General features: G+C 43.4%; 1 pseudogene; it reads right to left on the bottom strand.

The window, feature by feature from the left end:
* Positions 1-387: 387 nt before the first annotated feature.
* On the bottom strand, positions 388-24,318 carry LOC139747468 (uncharacterized; annotated as a pseudogene).

Here is a 24,318-nt window from a genome sequence, read left to right as displayed (position 1 = left end):
GATAGCATACCTAAGTATACCTGATGATCTTTGTTGTTATATGTATCCATCGATTTCTGTTGAGGTATCTATGTAAATATAGATATTTATCTGTGTTAGCATACACATGTGATCACACAAATCGACCTGTGGTACGATACGTACGTAAGTATAGATATTGATCTGTGTTAGTATACACATGAAAGTATATCCATTGACATCTGTTAGCACACGTTTGTAAGTATACCTGTCGATCTGTATACTTATGCAAGAATATCTGTTCGCCTGTATTTTCTGCACGCGAGGACCATTCCTACACACATGTGTATATAATTTCAGAGACCATCTCAACCTTCGCAGCTCTGGCTGCCATGATACTACAGACCCAGTGTAGAAGAGAGAACAGAATTCATCTGTTTAGAAGTTTATTGTAACTGTACATATACATCATGGACTGAGGGGTAATAACTTTGGCTTCTATTAAGTAACAGCAGAAATAATAGGTAATGTTGTTATATAAGCTATATACACTAACCCACGCCAGGTCAAAGGCGAGATACTGTGTAGGTAAGGCAGTAGACTGGACGGAACGCTAATATTATTGACGAGAGGATGTGTATACATATTGCTTCATATGCTTAATATACATTTATAGACTACTATATACCATACGCTAATATACATTCTAGAGGCACATCATTACTCCTGAGTCCTGGACCCCAACCTGAGGTGCCATTGGCCAGCTGGGACTGTGTGGTTCACCACAGTCAAGGCCATGGCCAACTGCATCTGTGATCACCTGTGTCTATCGCCACGCCGTATCTGTGGCTAGGTGTGAGATCCGTCACTGTAAGATCCTTCAAAGTGTTGAGGGGGCACAGTGTCCAAGGAATCACTGTCGACCTGCGGTCACTGCTTCACAGTGAACACGTAGCCGGCTACTGTAAGCAGTGATCGCCCCGCGCCTCAGGTTCTGTACCATCCATCTTCCCTGCAGTCGCCATGGTACTCTGAGGCCATGCGACGGGCTCCATCACCACACGAAGCCATCCTTTCACGCTGTGATCTCGCCAGCCTTCCGCATCAGCTCCATCTTTACTTCCTGGTCTCGCGCCTTCAGACGGAGGTCCTGCAGGGAGGCCTGCCGGCGCTCTGCCTCCTCGTGACGCAGGGTGAGTGGGGCGAGAGGTGGCGCCTGCAGCCCCTGTGGGCCAGTCAGAGGAGGGGAGTAAGGCAGGGGCGGCGCCAGGCCAGACGACGAGAGGGAGGAGGCGTGGGACTGCAGGCCTGCTAGTGAGGGCAGGTAAGGCTGCAGGCTCGCTAGGTAGGGCGCTGCCTCTAACTTGGAACGTTGCGACAGCTGCGCCAGGACGGATGTGAAAGAGGGAGTGTAGGGCAAGAGGTGAGGAGCCTAGTGCAGGCGGCCTGTACTGCAGGTCGCGCAGGACGGCCAGAGATGGATGGATGAAGGGGGAGCTTGGCGGCAGCAGAGGTTGGGCGGCAGACACGGCAGAGGGAGCTACTGAAGTGGGTGGCAGGTAGGCGGTGTGCGGTGGTACGCGGGCACCGTGGAACATCGCAGAGGGATCGAGATGTTTGGCCGCGGGCGGAGGGTAGCCCAGACCAGCGAAGGGACTGGAGATGGTGGGTGGCAGGGCGGGGTTCTGGAGTGGCAGAGGCGCTGACGGAGGGAAGGCTCCGTACGGATGTGACGATGGGCCGACCTTCTCCTGTTTCCTCCACTTGGCCCGTCGGTTCTGGAACCACACCTGCCACAAAAGGAAAAAAAGAGGCAAGTTAGGTTATGGCTGACGAAATATTAAAGTGTGGGAATAGATCAGCTGCCTTACACATATATCAATTATAGCGTTGTTTATGATCGCTAATCCTGGCCAGCAGGTCCTGAAGCGGTCCAGACCTAATAACATCTGGCGAGTTATTGGCTCTCGGCATGACACAACAGACCTTCAGATGAGACGGCGACCAGCTAGCGACACACAACCAGAGATGCCATTTTCCCTTCTCTGTGGCGAGATGAAATCACTCACTTCTGACCTCACCATCATTGTGACAAACTTCAGGACACCAGGTACCGAGGTTCTCCCTAAGCACCCTGCTGTCCCTGACGAGAGAACTTGCACAGCGAAGGCGGTACACACTCCCTCGGCAGGCAGCGCCCACTGGTCTGCGTGTCTCTCGGCAGTTCCTCAACCGTGTAGACAAAGGCTGCCCTAACTTACTAGCATCATTACTGCTATATCAGGAGAAAATTTAATTTCCTATGACAGGTTAATTTCTTTCTACTTTATTTGTCTGAGTGATGTTCCTTGCAAGACTAATATAGCTGCTTCTATCCTTGTCTGCTGCTATGATTACATAAGACGTTGCCGACTCAGGACCCTCTTTCGTTAGCGCCGATCATCGCAGGAAGCGTCCGGTCATCATGTAGCCGCCCTACAATTTCCTTACACAGGAGTGTTATGCCATTCGATACCACACGCCAACCTCCCTCGAGTATCGTTACTTATCTGACCACTAAACAAGCTATCTGATTCTAGTACCGTCTATCTGGCCAGTATCTATTGGTCCTGTTATCCTAAGTATAGAGATGCTACTAACGACTTAGAAATCTACGAGGAAAATAAAGGTCGTACTCCTTACTCCCTAATATCCCAGTCACACTCCATACTCCCCAGTATCTCAGTCACATTCCTTACTCCCTAATATCCCAATCACACCCCTTGCTCCCTTAGTAACTTAGAAGAGAGAGGGACACTCTCTTGGCTCCTTACAATCCTATGCTCTCGGAGAAGGTGACGCTCCGAGCTTCCTACACAAGTACCACGGGGGGAGAGAATCATTTTCAGAGTGTCTCCCCTTCCACGGAGGCGGGGAAAGAGATAGACAAGTCCCCACACGCTCTCCGTGCCACACGATACGCAGGCATTTCCGTCTCCTCGTGTCAGTCCATCAGGGGAATGATGAACACACCAAACCCAACCCCACCTCTGTCGTCCCATGAGTAAGGCAGCTCCACGCCCCTCTCTCTACCCCTGGTTAGTGCAGTCGGTGATGTGGGGAAACGCAAGTATAATTGAGCCGGAGCCACATATCACGAGGGAGTTAATTAAACAGGCTAATTATCCGCCAGGACACAGGCGCTCGTTACTCCTCCTACCTGTCATTATCGACTCGGGATAAAAACCTGAGGCTGAGTGAATATGATATCCAGCAGCTGTTGACGGGCAGTGGGCGGCAGCGGCGGGCGATTGGGCGGCGGTGCAACGGAGCAATGGGTGGATGACCATGAAAGCAATGGGCGGCCGATCATATGAGAGAGAGAGAGAGAGAGAGAGAGAGAGAGAGAGAGAGAGAGAGAGAGAGAGAGAGAGAGAGAGAGAGAGAGGTGGCTGGTCACGTAAAAGATGATTTATTCATACGTACACACGGTAAAAAAATACAAAAAGTATCATCCTGGATGGATCCGATGTATTTTGAAATTGCCAATTCGACTCGTGTTGGTAAACGTGAATATATAAAAAAAATCCCACTTTAATACTATTTCCATCGAAATATCGAATCAAGGTACATATACAAATGTAACATTTACAATGGAAGATTGCAGGAAATGTCGCTAGTTATGGATATATTAGAATACCATGAAAGAAGTGCTACCACTGTGGGCATTTTTTCTAAAACCCTTACGTGGTTTCATATTGTTTCACACAAAAAGTGGTAAGATACCTTTTTTACCGTTTGTACGTCCCTCACTCTATACATTACTCGCTGCCTCTCTATATAGTTGTGTGGGCAGTGGATGTGGAGGGTGTGGGCAGAGTGATGTGGATGGTGTGGGCAGTGGGATGTGGATGGTGTGGGCAGTGGGATATGGATGGTGTGGGCAGTAGGATGTGGGTGGTGTGAACATTGGTAAGTTGGTGATGTAAGCAGTGTGAGGTTATTCATGTGGGCAGTGGGTGATTGATCATGTGGGCAGTGAGTGACTAATCATGTGGGCAGTGGGTGGCTGATCATGTGTGCAGTGGGTGGCTGATCATGTGGGCAGTGGGTGACTATTCATGTGGACATTAGGTGACTGATCATGTGGGCAGTGGGTGACTAATCATGAGGGCAGTACATGAAAACCATGTGGGCGGTGGGTGACTGATCATGTGGGCAGCGGGTGACTGATCGTGTGGGCAGTGGGTGGCTGATCATGCGGGCAGTGGGTGACTAATCATGTGGACATTAGGTGACTGATCATGAGGACATTGGATGACTGATCATGTGGGCAGTGAGTGACTGATCATGTAGGCAGTGAGTGACTGATCATGAAGGCAGTGGGTGACTGTTCATAAGGGCAGTGGGTGACTTAATATGTGGGCAGTACATGAAAATCATGTGGACAGTGGGTAACTGATCGTGTGGGCAGTGGGTGACTGATCATGTGGGCGGTGGGTGGCTGATCATGTGGGCAGTGGGTGGTTGATCATGTGGACACTGGGTGGCTGATCATGTGGACAGTGGGGTGGCTGATCATGAGGGCAGTGGGTGACTAATCGTGTGGGCAGGTGGTGATTGATCATGTAGGCAGTGGTTGATTGATCATGTGGGTAGTGGGTGCTGATCAGTGTGGGTAGTGTGTGGCTGATCATGTGGGTAGTGTGTAGCTGATCATGAGGGTGGTGGATGACTGATCATAAAGGTAGTGGGTGTCTGCTTATGGGTGGTGGTCGGCTGGTGGATCATACAGGGTGTGAGCATTTGGTCATGTGGGTGGAGAGAGGAGAGTGTGCTGGTGTGGGTGGTGGACATCTCTTGTGGGGAGTTGGTTCACTTGATCATGTGGAGGAGCTAAGCATCTTGCTCTATGGGTGATGGGTGGATACGTGTGGTAATTCAGCTGGTGGATGGTATCCTAAGAGACCGTCTTCCTCCACCTCAATTCCTCTGATTCATTTGGGAACATCCTCATGATGAACAGCAAAACGACATATTTCCCACTTATTAACTCCTGTACATCTACATAACTCCTGATACTAACCCCACCTTATATCCTATGATACATGACACCCACCACTTTCCTCCCCTATCACAATCACCAGTTCCCATCCACACCATAACTCATCCCCTCCCACAACCGTTACACAATTCTTGGCTTCGTAACTCCAATATCATGACACATCCTAAAGCTCCGAATGACTGTGGTTTCATGAAATGTCTTACACATACGTGACCTGTCTGTGTTCAGAGTAATGTAGCTTTTGATCAGTGACTGACTTTGAACAAGGTCGTCTGAGTTCATTTAATCTGTAGCCTTGTATCAGTTTGGCTCTGGTGTTCACTCAAAGGTGTCTAGTTTTCATTTTACGAGACTTTTTTTTTCTAAATCGAGTTTGAAAATCATCTAAACAATATTGGAATTCATCAAGTAATTTAGTAATCATTTACGTAACTCAGTTATGATCAAAAGTAGCCTGGCTATGTTCAAAGCAGTCTAGTCATGATCAAAGTGACCTAGTTATGTTCAAAGTAGCCTGGTTGTTATCGAAGTAGCTTGGCTAAAATCAAAGTAGCTTGGCTATGATCAAAGTAGCCTGGGTATGATCAAAATAGCCTGTGATCAAAGTAGCTTGGCTATGAACAAAGTACCTTGGCTGTTATCAAAGTAGCTTGGCTATGATCAAGTAGCTTGTGACTGACGTAGCCTGGCTATAGTCGAAGTAGCATAATTCTGATCGAAGTAGCACCGCTGGCAATGACAATGATCGAAATGGCCTCGTTCGAACGATCGCGAATTTTGATTAACCCAGTCAGATAAAGGATGAACTTCAGATCGGGTCTTCATTCATCAAACACAAACACCTTCTCTCTCTCTCTCTCTCTCTCTCTCTCTCTCTCTCTCTCTCTCTCTCTCTCTCTCTCTCTCTCTCTCCTTGATGTGGGCCACGAGACTACTCATATCTTGGCTAACGGTTGTTCGGGGGAGGGGGGGGAGGGGGGGCATGAGCTGGCGATTTCAGTCTGTGCTCAGTGCTTGCGCATACAAGCCTTCCTAAGTCAAGGGTTGGGGCAAAGACGTAAATTTTCTTTTATTTTCTGCCTCGCCACTGTCATGTTCTTCATCTATCATCGTCCATCACTAGATCAACATCGAAGATTAACAAAAGGGTCGTCCGATTTAACTCCACACACACGCACACACACACACACACACACACACACACACACACACACACACACCGGACCAATATTAATTAACGCTGATTCTATGTATATCGTCATTTTGAAGAGAGATGCTTCTGATCTAAAGATTCTACTGGATAGAAAACTAAGTATATCCGTCTAGTGCCCTTCGAGCGCTGGAGGCAGTGACAAACTTCGTCACAAATCAATGCCAGTGGGCGAAGATTTCTCTCTCTCGTCACACTACCATGCTCTCATAACCTCGCGCGTTTATAATCTAACAGGAAGTACTTTTCGTACAATTAACCTCCCTGTCCAGCACCCACCATGTGCCCTGTTTGATCTGACACCATGCACTCTTAAAAGCTTCCACGCTCTTGAAGGCAACACAAGGTTCCTTCAGGATCATGAACACCTCTTGGTCTGACAGCGCGCGTGCTGGACACTTCAAGCTCTTTCTCAACCACCACACACTCCTACCACCGTTGACACTTCACTTACCACCGTGCACTCTAACCATGATGTATTCCTGATATGAACCATCTCTCAGTCTAAGGTTAATGCTCGATTTTAACACCCTGCGCCCTTAATCTAACACTATACACACTTATCACCATGCACTGGCAATCAAACTCCACACACACCGTTGATTCAGGGCCATGCAATTCTAATTTAACATCAGGGTGTCTTGAAACAACGTGTGCTTGATTTAACATCACGGCCTTTAACACGAACCCCTCTTGATTTAACATCGTATAATGTTATTTAACACCATGTTCTCTTGATAAGCGTCTCACGAGCTCTGGAATTAACGGCCATGATCACCTCGTCAACAAAGGTTACAATAATCTGATGATAGCAGGCACGTCTCGCCTTAACGGCGGGTAACAGTAATCGTTTAGATTCCAGAGGTTAGATAAAGAGAGATCCTCTCTCTCTCTCTCTCTCTCTCTCTCTCTCTCTCTCTCTCTCTCTCTCTCTCTCTCTAGCTATCTCTAGCTAGCCGTGCCCTTTTTTTGCAAAATCTCGCCGTGGGTACATCTTGGGTTGTTCGGTAATCTCTCACCATAAGATGTCTATTATTTCTTATACAAAAATCCAGTCCTTAAATTCGGGTACCCCTAAATTTTCGGAGCCGTAATTACACGCGATCCATTAACTCAGACTGTGGCCAATTCCCTCCTTCCGGGAGGCGGAGGAGCGAAAAAGCCGTAGCGAAACCTCATTACGGTAGGAGTCTTGCAGTAGAGAGTGGGGCTGTGAGGCACGACACTCACACACTGTGCTACTTGGGCGATAACCCACACACTTGTGTTTATCGCACTATCCTCACCTGCAGTAGCCACGCCGCTGAACAAGAGATGAACAACAACAGCTCCCCCAAAAGGCAAGTTGGAACTCCAGGATGGGAATTTTCTTCATTTTTTTCCCTTTTTTTTATTCGCAGGTGAGACTCCCACACACACACACAGAGGGCATGTTGTCTCAACCAACACCATCATCATCACCACCACCAACCACTGTCTGCCGCCTGTCACTTCTCCTATCATCATTGCCGACACTTCAATCACCAACAAGGCCATTTCGCCACCATTTCCATCACAGCTCACACCACCATCTGCGACATTTTGCCACCATAAACACTACGTCCCATGCCACCTTCCTTACTACCTGTTGCCACCACATCATCACCATCCCTGCCATCATCTTTTAAACCATCATTACCACATTATTCCTTCCTCAATGACCGTAAGACAACTACCATCCTCACTACCAAAGGTAAAACAACAGCAACCACTAATAACACAGCTAGTACCATCATTATCAACCTGACTACCATTCTCACCACAACCATTAATAGAAGCACCTGTGGAACTAACAAAGACAACCAACACCACAGTACACATCCTTCTGCACCACACCACACTACCACAGCCACCACTACACCTACACCACCAAGCACCACTACACTACCACACCCACCATTACACCTTCGCCTCCAGATCAAAGAACTCCAGCATACCATGCATTACTGCACAACTTGACTCACTTCACTTGTACTTCATAAGGTATCTTGATATAGATTCCCAACTCATGTACCGTGATCATTTCGTTGAGAGTTTTGATGTAGTCTAAGTTATGACTGAGGTAGGTTCTTCCTAAATTGAAAATCTATCCTTAGAATTCATATAACATGTTCTTTAGATATACATACGCAGCCGTGCAATGTTTAATTATTAACCGTTAAGTCTGTCTATCTGTGTCTGTCTGCACCAGCAACAGCGCCACCTCCATCTCGCTACCACAACCACAATCACCACACTTGGAGCAACTTGAACGTCACTATCACCACATCAGTCAATGACAGCAACAGCAAAACTACCACCACCGCCTCCCCTTTCCCCCAACACAACCACCACCACCAGTGCCGCCTTCCTCCACCACAACCATCACCATCTTATAACAATCGTCCATAAGTAAGCCTTTGTACTACATATCTAAGGATAGTGACAAAAAATCTACTTATAACTTTATGTAGACGAAACTGCAAACCTACATCCCCACAGGACAGTCTTCATCGAGTCTACCTCCCTTTGTTATTCTTCGTTTAGTCCCTCCTCTTCATCCTCCTCCTCCTCCTCACCCTTTCCTCAACCCCCTTCCCTCCCTCCCGACAACACACTTACACTTGACAAATGGCCAAGGGCAAAAAGCTACAAATTACGAAGCAGTCATGCCATTATGTACATTCTGATTTCACTGGAACCACGATAATTGTAGGAGGCTGGACGGACCCAGCCAGTCATCGAGGTGGTGGACTACGCTAATTAATAGCGCGCTTTGTCATCAGCCGATTAATTTGAGTCTGGCTCACAGAGAAGGTGAGGGAAGTTATGAATGACGAGAGGTGGCCAGCCACAGACCGGCGGGGTGGAGTCATGAAGTACCACCCTTGGGTAGGTGAGTGAGTGAAGGTGAGTCTCCAACTAGTTGATGACCACCTGGCCACCTTGTACCAGCCTCTCTCTCTCTCTCTCTCTCTCTCTCTCTCTCTCTCTCTCTCTCTCTCTCTCTCTACGTAGTATTTGGGAAGGCAGCCACCGACCAGGGGAGGTATATTACTGGTACTATCCGCCTAGGTTTGTCGAGGGGAGGGTCATTCGCGCCTCCACAATGAGCCAGCACCTCTATATATATATGTCATGCGGTAGAGAGCTTCCATCGGTGATGTAAGCGCATGATGTTATCCCGAATCTCACACAATCTACAACGCAAAACATTAAGTGAGAGAACGCAATACACAATCCAGACGCGTGGAACAGAACGCTCCACGAACAGCGAGCATATGAACACTCAAGAACGGTAGCGTCAGTCCAAAACAGAAATCATCACGAAAAGCATGAATAAACAATTGTACAAACAAGAAGCAAAACGCTGTGTCCTCCACGCGCCACATCTGTGATGACATGACCCACACAACCACAAATGTATTTTGTACCACCTCACACTTCACCAGCACCACACCGTATACTTACACACTGTATACCTATACAATGGTGGGACTGTTATCATAGAAGTTACCATCATAATACTTCCAGTGATAAACGAGATGATGGTAGACTCTCAAAATGACGTTGTAGGACCAGCGGGAGAGTCTTTGGCATGACGCTGGCTGGTGTGAGTCATATGGAAATATCAAAGACTCAAGGTTAGGGATGATATCTTTTTTTTCCCATTTATCTTCACCCAAGTGTTCAAATAAATGGATCCTATATCATGTTTGTGATGTGTACTGTCCTCATCAGGTGTTCGGGTAATTGACTCATAAACTGTATTTTCTGAAATCGCGTGTGAGTCTTCTGCGCAAGTTTGCTTGATTTATATATGTATATTCTTTTGAAACGACTAGATAACTGACTTTTTAATGAAATTATTTTTGCACTTTTCAAGTTGTCTAACATCTCTTTATATGTGGGTTGGGGGAAGCTGTGTAGGAGTGTGTGACGAGGTCAGTGGAGCAGCTGGGAATGACTGCGGTTAGCTGCGTGAAGCTGGGTAATACCAGTAGACGGAGGAGCATGTAGCGCTCTGCGCTCATTGGTTGTAACACAACGCTGCCTTCACACGAGAGACAGTTCTTAAACCCACAAGGATAATACGCTATGAACAAGACTTAAGACGCCTACACGTCACCGAAGTCCTGATTATCAGGGAACACCATCCCAAAAGAATTCAATCGCCTGAATGATGGCCAGATTACTACAGCTGCATTTCCTAACACCGTGTTGGAACCTATGTTACGAATATATGGTGTGGGAGGAAAGCAATTAGAAACAGATATTTTTTTTTCATGTTTGATGACTTAGTAAAAGCGACGGTGTTGTATAGATGTGAGGAATGGAATCAAGGCAAAAAGTACAGAGCAGGGTAGACATGTTGGAAACAGAATGTCTGAGGGCAGCACTATTGTAAGAGGGTTGATTGAACAACAGATGATAGGATAAGAGAAAGGGCTGAAGCGGGTTGGACATATAGTGAGAAAGAGTGAGAAGATAGTTAAGAAAATACGCACCTCGGAAGTGGAGGGGTCAAGGAGAAGAGGGGAAATGTAGAGGAGATGGAAGGATTGCGTGAAAGAAGCTTCGGGTGTTCGTAGCCCGAACATGCAGGAGGGTGGGAGGCGTGCATGGGACATATCAAATTAACGATGTTGTATGTAGGGTGGAGCGCGCTGTCACTGGACTAAACCAGAACATACGATGCGGTCAGGGGAAACCACGGAAAGATCTATGGGGCAGGCACGGCTGTGGAGAAGGGACTCTGCTCCACAGCATTATACAGGACAGTTAGAGGGTGGATGCGAGGGAATGAGGGAGCTCGTTTGGGGTTCCCGGCAGCAACTAGCTATCGCAGGAAACGGCGAATAACTATTAACATACACACACACACACACACACACACACATACATTATTCTGAGATCGTATCTTATAGAGAACAATTAAGAACAGAGTTGATGTACCGCTGAACACTGCGCGAAACCTGCGAAGCTGCGCTGTGGCCGGGACTCAGCTTTGGGGTCATCTTGATGGCAAACCTCACCCCGAAAAAAAAAAAAAAAATACATTTACATCACATTAGTTCCATACATTGTGCTAGCGGCACCTCACTGGTATACAACCACATACACTAAGTTACTCTTTGATTGCGATGGTAAAACGCCGTCTCGACCTTGTAAAAAACCCTGTGAATACGACAGTTGCGCCCCTAAGTTACGTGTGCGACGATGCGATTCTGGAGCACGATCGTATACGACCCCTCGCGTCGTTGTGAACCTTTTTCTTTTTTTTTTTTTAATACATACCGATCCTTACGGCTCAGGTCAAGGGTTACGATCGTCGCATCCACGAATGTGGCCCGGGTGTTCAAGCGGTGGCGAACCCGACGCGCTCACAGGGATAGGAAAGTCTGGAACGCATCCGCCACAGCGACATTAGCGGTGACGGAGGAAGACAGACGGATAGATAGATAGATTATAGACAGATAGATAAACTGTGGGATATAGAGGGACAAACTGGTTTTGGATGGCCGAGGTTCATGACGAATTACAACCTGTGATAATGTGATGATTCAGTTGTGATGTGTGGGGTCAAGCCTCATACTGATATGTCACACAACTCCTCTCCTTTTTTCCACCATAGTTAGCATGGATTTTGTTGCAGATGCTGTACTACATTCTATACTACATTCTTCCCTTGGATTATATTTCAACAGAAAGACCGTAAAGTAATGTAAATGTTAATGTTAGTATTAACGATAATATTGATAATAACAATGATGATAGTAATAATAATAATGATAATAATATAATGATAACAAATGATAATGATATAATATTAATCATGAAAATATAATAATGATAATAATAATAATAATAATAATAATAATAATAATAATAATAATAATAATAATATTGATAATAATGATATCAATGATAATGATAATAATAATAACAATAATAATAAAAATGATAATAATAAAAAGGATGATTATAGAAACAATAATAATACTAACAATAACAATGATAATAATGAAAATAATAAATAATGATATAATAAAAATGATAATAATGCTATTGCTGCTACTACAATAAAAAATAATGATAGTAATAACAATAAAAGTAGAGACGATAATTATGATAACTGGAGTGGTGTTACAAGGACTGCTGTCGTCAGCTGTTACTGCTACAACCACCACTACTTCTAACTATAATGATAACAATAATGATGATAATAATAATAGTGATATCAATAATGATGATGATAATCTAGTAATGATAATAATCGTAATGATAATATCATTGATAATGATAATAATAATAATAATAATAATAATAATAATAATAGTAATAATAATGATAATAATAATAATAATGATAATAATAATATAATAATTAAAATAATGATAATGATAATAATGAGAATACTAATAATGACTATTATCATAATGATAATGATGATAACATTATAATGGTTATAACAGTAAAAGTGAATAATGATGGTGATGATAATAACAATGATATCAATAAGAATAATAGTTGTAGTAGTAGTGACACATGTTTCTTTTTCTTACTCAATTGCTTTTTCCATCTTAACAAGGTAGCATCAGGAATAGACGAACAATGGCCTTATTTAGCGAGAAATGTGTTATTGCCGTCGTACTTAATGCAACGGTACCAGAATTAAACCCTCTGCAGCCAAGCCCCACTGACTTATTACATGGTTCATCCTGACTGTTTCATATGCCCTGGTCCAGACTACTGTCAGCACGTCGCTCCTCAGATACCACATCAATGAAATCATTCTATCCACTGCACTCCTCTTACCCTCTCGAATGCTCATACCCTGATACTCTAAGGCTACTTTTACCCAATCCTTCCATCTCCTCAATCTCCCTCTTCACCCTCCAATCTTTGCTCGCTCGTCCTACCCAAACCCAAACGTCTGAATCGTTTCAGACTGTGCTCACTAACACACCTCCCATTTACAGTGTTCCTCCTCATACGACCAACCCGACTCACAACACATGATACTTCTAACATGTCCACCCTCCTCTTTTCCCGTTCTGTTCAAGATCCAAGACTCAAATTCATATAACACTATCGTGATTTCTTTATGATCAGACAAACCCATCTTTGTCCTCACGGACTATGAACTTCTTCTTTAAAACAGTACTTAACGTGTCGAAGATCTTTATCCCTCTCTTTCTCCCTATGACCCAATTCAGCCTCATGACCTCCAACCGCTCACAAGTCTACTCCCAGGTACCCTATAACAATTCAGTTCCTCCAAGTCTTCCTCATTCCATGTGTCACATTGTTCCAAACACATCGCATCCGTCTCTCTTTCTTTTTCACATTCCGAAGTGATTCAAAATATTCACTTTACCTCTTTTTCACCTCTTATCTGCCCGTTACCAAGTCCCCATCTGGTTTCCTCATTATAGGTTCCATTTCCTTTTTAATTCTCCTCATACCATTCATCTACTTCAGTTTTCTTGTTTCATCATTTAACCTCTCTTTCAGCTCTTGTTCCTTTCTCTTGATATTCTGCCGTTATCTTTTGTACTCCTCTCAGTAATTTCCGCTACTTCCCTGCATACACCATCCACACACAGCCCTTTTCTCTTCCACTGGTAGTCTAACTAACTTCCACGTTCCATCTTCCTCATTTCATATACTGACTTCATCTACACATTCAAGCATTGCTTTCCTAAATACCTCCCATTCCTTTTCTTTGATAATAATAATAATGATGATGAAAATAATGATAATGATAATCATAATCGCAATATTGGTATCAATAATAATGATAAAAATGATAATAATAGTAATGATAATAGCAATAATAATAATGATAATAATACTCATAATGATAATGATAATAATGATAATAATAATAATAACAATAAAAATAATAATAATAATAATAATAATAATAATAATAATAATAATAATAATAATAATAATAATATCAATAATGATAATGATGATAGCGTAAGGCTGTCAAAAGTTCGCCCTATCTGAATTATACTGGAACATTTCCTTAAGTATATTTCACAAACTTCATTTGCGATCATTGTTCTCTACTGGAGAACGGGAGGGACGGGAGACGACGGGTAGTGTCGTAGAACGGAGAGCCATTACGGAGTTGGCTTCTAGCTGGAGGAATCTAACACCGACGTATAGTCTGGGGTTCAGTTACGCTCCGTAAATGCGCGCACAAGTAGGAAGAACTCCAACACCAGCGCAGGCGATGCTTGAAGACTCTAGATCTACTATAGAGAGACACAGCGGGGATGCATCTGAGGGGCTAAGAATGTATTATGGGTCGACGCACTGAATTTCAAGATTCACGATGCTTTACTTCAGTCTTATAACGTTGGAGGTTTATAGTAATGTGAGGGTCACTTCCTCTAATGATGAATTTGGATGATATTGATCACCTGCTTCATGTTGATGATATTGATCACCTACTTATTCTTGAATTTTCATGATATTTTGATCACCTGCTTAATGTTGAATGTTGCTGATATTGATCACCTATTCAAAGTTGAGTTTTGACGATATTGATCACTTGCTTAATGTTGAATCTTTGATGATATTGATCACCTACTTAATGTTGAATTTTTAATCATATTGATCGCCCACTTAATGTTGAATCTTTAATTATATTGATCGCCCACTTAATGTTGAATTTTGACGATATTGATCACCTGCTTAATGTTGAATGTTGATGTGGATCACCTGCTTAATGTTGAATGTTGATGATGTGGATCACCTGCTTAATGTTGAATGTTTACGTTAATGTGGATGAGCTTCTTAAAGTCGAAAATTTCTGACGCAGTGGATCGAATTATAAACGTCGAAAAATAATGATATTATAGCCCTGTTCCCTGACGCCGAATATCTGTCATACTACGGCCCTGTTCCCTGACGCCGAATATCTGTCATACTACGGCCCTGTTCCCTGACGCCGAATATCTGTCATACTACGGCCCTGTTCCCCGACGCCGAATATCTCTCATACTACGACCCTGTTCCCTGACGCCGAATATCTGTCATACTACGACCCTGTTCCATGACGCCGAATACTTCTCATACTACCATCCTAACTCCTTGGTGTCGAGTAATATCCAAGAATGAATAATCACGGTATTTTGTTTTTCTGCTGTCGACAATAACTAACATTAATTCTAATTTCAGAGAATATTCTAACTTTCCTCAACTCAGACCAAAAACACGACCAGAATATATTCTTTCTTGATAAGTGTTTTTGTGTCATCTACACTCTACAGTACACTGGTGTACGCTACACTGATACACAAACGTATGTCCTACGTTCTATGTGTATATGTATATTTTGCATAACCCTCGCTTTGTGTACATTTTATATGGAATATGTAATAGAAATACCTTGTTAACTATGCACATACATGCAGTTTGTAGTTACTGTATAATGTATGTAGCCTGTATGGTTTGAGTTGCATATATATACATTTACAATAATGTTCATAAAACGTATTATACATAAAATATACACGTTCTGTATATCACCAATACTATTCAATTTTGTACACTGCTTATATATATATATATATATATATATATATATATATATATATATATATATATATATATATATATATATATATATATATACATATATATATATATATATATCACGTATTATGTTTTTACTAAGAAAAGGAATGATCCATTTTCTTACGAAACAATTATTTGTGAACTGAGTACGTGCTAGGCAAGACCACACCTGATCACGATATATATGAAACATGTCTTGTGCTTCCGCTCGAGACATTTGTGCACACACCTGAAACCTACGGTGCTCATGAACTCTCATGGCGTGGCTACGACGCAGTGCGCCGACTGCTGTATGCTTCAATTTATTTGACGAAGCGAAAGCATCTGCTTCATAAACTTAGTCGAATGTATGGCAGAAAAGGGGAAATGTATTTTCTTCATTTTCATTCACTGGTGTGTATACATGGTGGGGTCTACTTCAATAATTTCTCTCTACCCCGCCATGCAGCGGAGCGTGGACGAGAGACGGGGAGAGGGTATTGCGACGGCTTGCGGGCAAGCACGGCGCACAGGCTCCCGGGCGAGGAGCGGCACATATGTCATCACGCCCTCGCTGGCTACCATGGAAATCGATATCCACATTCACGGCGGCCTTAGGCTCTGTCCATAAACCTAAGTGCCTCTCCCTCTCTGTCTCCTCCCTCATAACACGCACCTCAATACGTGGACGACTCTTATACCTAACCCACCATGAAGGGCAACCTGGTCCTTTCTTTACTTGCCGATCACTATTGTCAGAACGTATGGTCTATCCCGACTCATGATCGTTCTGCCGATATCCGATGGTTGTCCGTAACAAGCGATATGTCAACAGCCACCTGGAAACTAGAGGCGAGCGAACACGCATGCGTGAAATGCCAATAGCGTTTCATTAAGTTGGGTTAGTCACTGCTCTCTGCTGACACTGAGGGGAGCAGAGAATGCCTTTGTCTCGCTGAAACTGATGCCGGACACCACACTACGAGCGGAGGGTCATCATTACATCCGGTTGAAGTGAAAAATAAAAAGATTAGGAGTCAAATTTCCTCCCTCAGCGGTAATCATTTCTTGCTCAAGTAAGCCTTTGGTGGCTGTGACTTTTCGTGATTATGAATCAGTCTTACTAATCATGAGTCTTGTTCATTGTCGACGATTACGAAACTTAACAACACGTCCCTCTTCATCTAACTCATCTCCGTACTCACCTCGTCACCCAGGAGTTTAAGTACCCTTAATCTCAACGATGGTTAAGCTCCCCGAAACTGAGATTAGTCAACAACATCTCATACTGACTTCATGATACTCACAGACGTAATGGTCTACCCCTCGTCTATCCAGGAATACATCTGTTGCAACCCACGTAAGGCCATGTCAACGCTCTCCTCCCAAGGAGACCTTCTCCTCCTCTCAGTTCCCACACATACACACAGCTTTGATAGTCACTTATTCTCCATGAGATCTACGAACGTACGACCCCCACTGACTAATACACTGACATTCCCAGTGTTCTCAATGCCGCACACTTTCAGTGGCTTCAACACGCTCATCGTCTCATCGACTTGAACCTACTCACAGTCCAGGAAACTTCAAAATCCCTTTTCCATCTGTGTGAAACCTGCTTGCACTCAGTCAATCCCACAGGCATCTATAGCGCCCCCTGTACTTGCGAGACTTGCATCATGCCACCCGTAGAAGCCTCGCTATTCCCCAACTCCACAGGCACGTCGCCTCACTTCATTTCACAAGAATACCTACACAAGTACCCAGCCCACGAGACATCGACGTGTTCCTCGACACTCGATCCATATCTACTGGAGGAACTATACAGCCTTGTTAGGAAGGGGATGCACGAGGATTTTTTGCGAATTCATGTGACCTGTTGATTATAGGGCGAAGGAGCAACGTGCATGTGCCTTTAATTTGGCAGCTTTTTCAGTACAACTGTCATAACAAAGACCATTAATCCTAAAATAATGTGTGTAAGATGGTTCCGTGCGTCACTTCAGCACGCCTAAGTCAGGAGGGTTGTATTTCCCTGGGCGGCTGCAGTCCATAAACATACCAACACGGAGGACGTAAAAATAGTTCGGAGCGCCGCTCTCCACGGCAAAAGGACCATAACACATCCTAGGGCACAGCTGCTCTATACTCCCCATCACCTTACTATGACCCTCACTCTGAAGGCATTACAATCCTTCGTAGGCTCTACCGTCCCCGGAGGACAACATTCTTGCAAGCTGTTAGCAGTCTGCTTGAGGACGGGAGCTTCGACCTGGCAAACGTGTCCACCAGACGACTTTACCATGACCTGTCATAGTCTGGATAGCCTTATTATGAGCCCCTGACACTTGAAGACAAAACTGCTGCCTGACCAGCAGCCTCTCTCGACACAGCCGGATTAATCTCTCAAATAGAGAGAATATATAAAGATGAACCCCAGTGATGACCCGGAGGAGACCACCTCCAAATGGCCAACGTCCTGTAGCAAACGACCAATCAAGACTACGGCAGCTATAGCAAACGACCAATCAGGATTATGGCAACCATAACAAACGACCAATCAGACTATGGCAACCATACAAAACGACCAATCAGCACTATGGCAACCATAGCAAACGACCAATCAGACTATGACAACTATACAATACGACCTATCAGGACTATGGCAATCGTAACAAAGACCAATCAGGACTATGACAACCATACAAAACGACCAATCAGGACTATGGCAATCATAGCAAAGACCAATCAAGATTATTGGCAACTATACCCAATGACCAATCACGACTATGGCAACCATCGCAAGCGACCCATCAGACTATGACAAAGCACAAAGCAATACATTAATATTTCAAGGAAACAGACTTGGGTTTTTGTAACCAAAAAGACGTTGGTCATAGAAGCACAAGCCTACTTAACGGACATATTCCCACCCTCACTAACGCACTCACGTACCCTACCGTTCTGCATTCACTAAGACGACGAGTTATCCGAGCGATCTGTAGTAAACCGCACTACCTCCTCATCTACCGAGCATACTACATATATATACTCATTACGGTGAAGACTTGCAAAGGATGAAAAAGACAAAGAAAAAAAAAAAGATATTGCATCAATGAAGAAAGGACAATTATGAAAATATATATTATCAATCAAAGGTAAGTTCATGTATATTTACCTGTATACGGGCTTCCGTCAGTCCAATTTTCATGGCCAGTTCTTCCCTGGGAGGGGAGAAAAAAAAAAGAATTGTTAACTCAATCCACTAAACCTGTAATTTTCTCTTCATGTACATTAACTTGGATTCTGCATTTGAAAATAAATACCGAGTATTACAGAAGGCAAAAAAGGTGTAAGATAATGTATTATTCATATTTTACCCTTCAAAAAAAATTATTCTTATCATCTAGTCATTACAGAGAATTCGAAAAATCCATACGAAGAATAATAACGCTATTATTCTACATATATATATATATATATATATATATATATATATATATATATATATATATATATATATATATATTAACCAAACTATTTATCTCTATACCCCGAGAATCGAACCCGGTCCATCTGTTTGGTAGCCAGGTAGCTTAACCCCTAGGCCACGGTGAGCTCAAAAGAGCATCTCCTCCGGAGCCATTCAATGATTCACGGACCTGGAGAGTCTTCGCATCCTTTACGAGATGGAAATACTGCCGCTCATGCTCTGGACGAGGAGGGAGGAAATGCGCATCAAATGACCTCGCAAGGCATTGCTTCAATGTGTATCTATACATCTCACATATGTAATGAACCCATGATATCTGATCCAAACTATCACTATACCCCGAGAATCGAATCCTGATCCACCATTGTGGCAGCTAGCTTCGATTCTAAATAGTTTACACCAGATCTCGTGTGTACATTACATGTTAGAGGTACACAAACATTGCCTTAATGTCTTGCGAGTCGATATGATAGCTGTTCTTCCTTGTCCAGAGCATGAGCGGCAGTATTTCCGCCTCGTAAAGGATGTGGAGGCATCATGAGATCCGTGAATCATTGAGTAACTACGGAGGAGTTGCTGTCTTAAACTCATCGTGTCGTACAGGTTAGGTTAGGTTACCTGGCTGCCACACAGGTGGACCGGGGTTCTTATTCCCGGGTTATAATGTAAAAAATTTACATCAGATATGTATACATTACATGTGTGGTATATACATACATACATATATATATATATATATATATATATATATATATATATATATATATATATATATATATATACTGGGAGAACATTCTCGTTCAAGAATTATTCAGTCAAAAGGAATCTACATTTCCCTGCAACTGAAAGAAGCGCAACCTTGAGCAGCAGGATCCTATAGAAAGAGGGGTAGGTATCAGCCATTATTTGCTGTTTACACAATGCTGGTGACAGAGTCGAGTGAGCAACTGCAGTAGTTGGTGGCTAAGTTTTGGAGAGTTTGTGAAAGTTGAGGAGAAATGCGAATGAAAGTAATGTTATTAGGTTTAGCAGTGTAAAGAGACAGGTTAATAGGGATGTTAATTTGAATAGAGAAACCCTGAAGGAAATGGGTAGCTTTCGATGCCTCAGGGTGGACACGGCAGCGAATGGAACTATGGAATCGGAAGTGAGTTATATAGTGGGTGAGGGGGGCCAAAGGTTTTGGGGAAGCTGAAGAAAGTGTGGAAAGATCGGTCGATATCTGGAGGTGAAAATGGATATGTTTGAAGGTATAGTTGTGCTAACAACTTTGTATGGATACAAGACATGGGCTATGAATGATAATGTACGGAAAAGGGTAAATGTGTTGGCAATGAAATGTTAGAGGACAATATATAGCGTTAAGAGGATTAATCGAAAGAGTAATGACAGGGTTCCAATGAGATGTGGTAATGATAAGATTATGGTACACAGCGCTGAAGAGGGTGTGCTCAAATGTATTAGACATATGGGGAGAATAAGTGAGATGTTGATAAGAGTAAGTATATAGAGGTCGATATGCTGTCAATGAACTAAACCAGGGCATATAAGCTAGCTGAGAGAGACCATGAAAAGGTCCGTGGGGCCTGGTTGTGGATGGGGAGCTGTGGTTTCGGTGCATTACAAATGACACTTAAGAGAATGGACATTAGTGAATGAGGCCTTTTCTTCGTCTTTTCCTGGTGCTACCTTGTGAACGCTGGAAACGGGAATATGTGTATCTCTTTCCGGAGGTGATCGTGCATATATATATATATATATATATATATATATATATGTATATATATATATATATATATATATATATATATATATATATATATATATATATACACCTCCACCTTGTCCTACCAAATCGTATCGATATAAATGTTTATATATATTTACAGAGAGATTGCTTACGACTGGATTTTGATATAAGGCAGCGTTAGCGCACAACGCTCACCGCATGAAAATATAGTTACGTGTTGTGGAACGTTATGCATGAGGTGAAGACGCGGTACGCTTGTGGACTGAATGCCCGCAACCCACGCGAGGGGCAAGGCGGAGAGAGAGAGAGAGAGAGAGAGAGAGAGAGAGAGAGAGAGAGAGAGAGAGAGAGAGAGAGAGAGAGAAGTCAGCTTCCTTAGGAAAAGAGATGGATCTTGAAAACTGCCGAAGTGCTGGCTCACTGCGCGCGCAGCCGTCACTAACTTCCCAAATACCCAGACGAGTAGTAGCGATAGTATTCCTCCCTTGTTAATGGCTGCCTACCGTCTACCATCACCCAGAAGAGAGAGAGAGAGAGAGAGAGAGAGAGAGAGAGAGAGAGAGAGAGAGAGAGAGAGAGAGAGAGAGAGAGAGAGAGAGAGACGCGTTTCCGGAATTCGCTTGCATTCTGATTGCCCTTCGAGCGGTGCGTCACTCACCCTGGACAAGGCAGTACCATCGTCAGTGGACGAGCAGTTGGGTGTGTGTGTGTACTCGTAAAGGATCTTGTTCCACAGGATTCCGTTATTTACCTGCTCCTGCGTGGAGCGCAGCCACTACGAAGCGACAGCAACAAAAAAAAGATCATAAAAGTGGTCCTTGGGTTGTGCGTCAAGGACCTATCTAAAAACTTCTGCAACCTACGGCTGTACTACTTCCAGTAGCAGGGATATGTAAACTCCTTTGAAACGAGTAGTTCTTGGACGAGACTGTATCCCCCCAGAGTTACCCTAAAATAGGGTTCCTTGGTGTATATATATATATATATATATATATATATATATATATATATATATATATATATATATATATCATTATTATTATTATTATTATTATCACTTTTATTATTCTATCATTATTATTTTTATTATATTCATTATTCTTGCCATCATCAATATCATTATTATCATTTTCGTTGCAGCGAGGAGTTTTGATGAGACATTATATCTATTTTCCAGTAAAAAGTTATAGCTTAGCTAAGGTGGATTGTGACTCACGGTGTGTCCACATGTAATGGAGAAGGTTGGCATACACACATAACTAAACATATATATATATATATATATATATATATATATATATATATATATATATATATATATATATATATATATATATATATCTTGTGTTGCTCTACATATATGTGCATAGTACATGTATGCGCACGTAAACATATATATATGTACATATAACTCAGGATGGTTCCGGCTCTATCTAAGTGTGAGGACAATTTAGCACGTCCAGTGCAAGGACAGGACTCACCTGGTGAAGACGTCGGGGTAGTGGGTGCGAGCGAACACCTTCTCCAACTCCTCCAGCTGGTAGGACGTGAAGGTAGTGCGGTAGCGACGTTGCTTCCTCTTCGATGGTCCTCCCGCGTCCCCACCACCTTCACTGCTGCCCTCGCCTCCACCACCTGCTCCATTTCCGCTATCCTCCTCTTCCTCACCCACCTCCTCCTCACCTTTTCCCACTTCGATCTCAGAGTCGGTGTCTACGACATCGACTTCGAGGTCCTCTTCGGGGTCTTGGTGTTGGCGCGTGGGTGGTGGGTTCTGGTGATGGGAGGGGACAGACTGAGTGGGACCATCACCTTGGCGTTTGAGGCACATGTCCAGAGCCACGGACACGGGCGTGGGCGTGGGACATTCCTCTAGAATCCCCATGGTCAACCTGAAACGAAAGAAGAACAATCAGTGCCATGGAAGTATTTCCTCGGCCACGACTCCGGCAGTCTGATGACTAGGTCACCTCCTCTGGTTCTGACACCCATACATTAATCTGACCACAATAAATACAAAGGAATTCAAACAGCAACAGATCATTGGGTCTTTTCGAAGCTGTTTGTGATAGTGGAATACCCCTGGGAATATCTGTATCTCATTATGAGGCGCTATCTCGTAAAACTGGACGGACACTCGTTCTATTCTCTAAGACTGTCTCTTTCTGCGTTGGCAAACGAGGCGCAAGACTATCAGCAAACTATGGAAAGAGAGTGAGAAGTAGGGTTCAGAGAGCCGAGACGATAGAGCAACTAACCTTGTGGATTATATAATAATTGGTTCATGCTGAAGTATGAGCTGTTGTTGTGGTACTGGATACGCTCAGTCGGTATCTTATACATTCTCATGCACCCAGTGAGCGGTGTTGATTAGCGTAAAACTTGTTGAATAAACCTTCTCTCAGGTCATGAAATCTATAGAAACCCACTGCACATTCCCATTGCATTCAACATCGTCTATATCCACCTTAAATCCACTGGATGAATTGATTGTATCTATCCCGAGCCTCACCTCTGTGACACGCAGCTCTTGAGAAAGACCTCTAAATAAGGACACAGAGTGAAACTCTACTCTCACAAAAGAAGAAAAAAGAGAAAATGGGTACAAATAACATTGCAAGATCAGGTGAAACTCTCGCCTCTTTTCACTGAGCAGAAATTCCTTACGATGGACGTCAATAAAAAAAAAAAAAAACAGAACAGAAGCCAAGAATGCATTCACCCCACTACCAGACAAGACAAACATGCACGATATCTTCTCCAGGCTGTATAAGCGAGCGTCCAAGGACTTGCTATTCCACCTGAGGTGTTGCACTTCCACTCGAGTTGAAAAAAAAAAAAAAGGAGAGCCACTAGCATTGATCTGCGGTTAGAATCAATAATATATAGTCCATGACTTCACCCCTAAATATTTTTTCTAACCTTTATACAAACGACACATCACTGCATAAGCCTTTGAGATTATTCCACTGCTCTTATTCCAATTCTTTTTTATATAGATTCATCCCTACGTCGTCGCCAGCTGTATGGAGAACTGGTAGAGAACAGCTTCTTAAATGCCTTTAACTTCACATGAGTAGCAGGGTTATCGAAAGTGTCTTTCCAACAATAACTTTCCCACGTACCGTAGACACAAAAGCACAGCGGAGAGATCACCGAACTACTGCGTTATATCCTCAAGCTACTATCACCGCGAGCGAGCGGCAGTCACTGCACGGCACTGGCTTTCGCACCTGTCCAAACGGGCTGACAGCGGCGCACTGACTGAC

Source organism: Panulirus ornatus, chromosome 1 (assembly GCF_036320965.1).
Source record: "Panulirus ornatus isolate Po-2019 chromosome 1, ASM3632096v1, whole genome shotgun sequence".
In the NCBI taxonomy this organism is placed as follows: domain Eukaryota; kingdom Metazoa; phylum Arthropoda; class Malacostraca; order Decapoda; family Palinuridae; genus Panulirus; species Panulirus ornatus.
This window is presented reverse-complemented; position numbering and strand designations above follow the sequence as displayed.